The sequence below is a fragment of the Phallusia mammillata genome, unplaced genomic scaffold, assembly GCF_965637545.1.
Source record: "Phallusia mammillata unplaced genomic scaffold, kaPhaMamm4.hap1.1 HAP1_SCAFFOLD_101, whole genome shotgun sequence".
NCBI lineage: Eukaryota > Metazoa > Chordata > Ascidiacea > Phlebobranchia > Ascidiidae > Phallusia > Phallusia mammillata.
In genome coordinates, this window is record NW_027648852.1 from 15,001 (window position 1) to 17,500 (window position 2,500).

At 57.4% G+C, this 2,500-nt stretch overlaps 3 non-coding genes across 3 annotated transcripts in view; all 3 read left to right on the forward strand.

Annotated features, from left to right (window-relative positions):
- LOC145207210 (small subunit ribosomal RNA) overlaps positions 1 to 1,574 on the forward strand; it is a 1,824-nt gene extending 250 nt beyond the window's left edge. Inside the window, exon 1 of the ribosomal RNA XR_013853778.1 lies at positions 1 to 1,574. This exon is cut by the window's left edge and continues 250 nt beyond it. This is a non-coding gene — a ribosomal RNA (small subunit ribosomal RNA).
- A 301-nt stretch (positions 1,575 to 1,875) lies between these two features.
- LOC145207214 (5.8S ribosomal RNA) lies at positions 1,876 to 2,029 on the forward strand. Its single transcript, XR_013853781.1, has one exon. It is a non-coding gene; the product is annotated as a 5.8S ribosomal RNA (ribosomal RNA).
- A 319-nt stretch (positions 2,030 to 2,348) lies between these two features.
- The window catches only part of LOC145207219 (large subunit ribosomal RNA), a 3,686-nt gene continuing 3,534 nt past the window's right edge, over positions 2,349 to 2,500 (forward strand). The window contains exon 1 of the ribosomal RNA XR_013853786.1: positions 2,349 to 2,500. This exon is cut by the window's right edge and continues 3,534 nt beyond it. This is a non-coding gene — a ribosomal RNA (large subunit ribosomal RNA).

Genomic DNA, 2,500 nt, shown 5'->3' on the forward strand with positions numbered 1-2,500 from the left:
CGTCTTGGCGACTCTGGGTAACTCAGCGGATCGCACGGTCTCGCACCGGCGACGGATCATTCAAGTGTCTGCCCTATCAACTTTCGTCGGTAGGGTATCGGCCTACCGAGGTTCTTACGGGTGACGGGGAATCAGGGTTCGATTCCGGAGAGGGAGCCTGAGAAACGGCTACCACATCCAAGGAAGGCAGCAGGCGCGCAAATTACCCATTCCCGACGCGGGGAGGTAGTGACGAAAAATAACAATACAGGACTCTAAACGAGGCCCTGTAATTGGAATGAGCACACTTTAAAACCTTTAACGAGTATCCATTGGAGGGCAAGTCTGGTGCCAGCAGCCGCGGTAATTCCAGCTCCAAAAGTGTATATTTAAGTTGTTGCGGTTAAAAAGCTCGTAGTTGGATCTTGGGCGCAGGCGGCCGGTCCGTCGCAAGGCGTGCACTGGCCGCACCTGGCCCTCACCCCCGGCGCTCCGCCGGTGCCCTTGACTGAGTGTCGGCGGCGGCCGGGACGTTTACTTTGAAAAAATTAGAGTGTTCAAAGCAGGCGGCTCGCCTGAATAATGGTGCATGGAATAATGGAATAGGACCTCGGTTCTATTTTGTTGGTTTTCGGAGCGCGAGGTAATGATTAAGAGGGACGGACGGGGGCATTCGTACTGTGCCGCTAGAGGTGAAATTCTTGGATCGGCGCAAGACGAGCGACTGCGAAAGCATTTGCCAAGAATGTTTTCTTTAATCAAGAGCGAAAGTCAGAGGTTCGAAGACGATCAGATACCGTCCTAGTTCTGACTATAAACGATGCCAACCAGCGATCGGGGGGCGTTAGTTTGACGACCTCCCCGGCAGCTTGCGGGAAACCAAAGTCTTTGGGTTCCGGGGGAAGTATGGTTGCAAAGCTGAAACTTAAAGGAATTGACGGAAGGGCACCACCAGGCGTGGAGCCTGCGGCTTAATTTGACTCAACACGGGGAATCTCACCCGGCCCGGACACAGTGAGGATTGACAGATTGAGAGCTCTTTCTTGATTCTGTGGGTGGTGGTGCATGGCCGTTCTTAGTTGGTGGAGCGATTTGTCTGGTTAATTCCGATAACGAACGAGACTCTGGCTTGCTAACTAGTTACGCGACCCGATCGGTCGGCGTTTAACTTCTTAGAGGGACTAGTGGCGTTTAGCCACACGAGATTGAGCAATAACAGGTCTGTGATGCCCTTAGATGTTCGGGGCCGCACGCGCGCTACACTGACCGGATCAGCGTGTGCTCGCCTTGGCCGAAAGGTCCGGGTAACCCGCTGAACCCCGGTCGTGCTAGGGATAGGGAATTGCAATTGTTTCCCTTGAACGAGGAATGCCCAGTAAGCGCGAGTCATCAGCTCGCGTTGATTACGTCCCTGCCCTTTGTACACACCGCCCGTCGCTACTACCGATTGAATGGTTTAGTGAGGTCCTCCGATTGGACCTGGCGCGGTCGGCAACGGCCGGGCCGGTGTCCGAGAAGACGATCTAACTTGATCATTTAGAGGAAGTAAAAGTCGTAACAAGGTTTCCGTAGGTGAACCTGCGGAAGGATCATTAACGGTCGACGTTGGGCGTCAGCGCACAACGGTCGAGGCGAGGCTCGAGAAACGGCTGCGACCGCACGTGCGTCACTCCAATGTGCGCGCGTGCGCGACCGCCCGAACGGCGAAGGTACCCCGGCCGCTGCCGGGATCCCAACGCCACCGGTCACCTGGTAAATTGCGCGCCGAGTGCCAGCTCCGCGAAGCCGGCTTCATGCGTCGGCGAACCGACTAGGTCGGGTCGACCGCTCGGCGCCAGTAATTTTCGAATGCTACCACATTGTGCGCGGCGCAGTGCAGAACAAATGTCAATCGAGGGCTCTTGGCGGTGGATCACTCGGCTCGCGAGTCGATGAAGGACGCAGCTAGCTGCGTGAATTAATGTGAATTGCAGGACACATTGAGCATCGACGTTCTGAACGCAAATTGCGGCGTCGGGTCAATCCCGGAGCCGCGCCCGCCTCAGGGTCGCGTTTCAAACGCTCCCGCGCGGTTTGTCTCCCCTAAAAAGGAGAAGCCGCGTCGGGCTGGTGCGGTGTCGGCTGGCGGTCCGTACGGGCGCGCTGGTCGTCCCGCTTATGACAGCACGAACTGCCTACTGCGTGCAATTTGGGTTGCGACGCGGCACGGCGACGCAGGCGAGCGAGTCTCGCGAGTCGGCCTCGAAGAGGACTGCGGCTCGCGAGCTCGCCCTGCCAGTCAAGCGCCCGCCGTCTAATGCCCGTCGCAGAACGCCCGCCGCCGCGGTAGGCTGCTCGTCGACGAACGCCTGGAGCTGGGCTCCAATTTTCGGCCTGAGGTCGGACGAGGTTACCCGCTGAATTTAAGCATATTACTAAGCGGAGGAAAAGAAACTAACGAGGATTCCCTCAGTAACGGCGAGTGAAGCGGGATGTGCCCATCGCCGAATCCGCGTGCTCTCGAGGCGCTCGGAATTGTGGC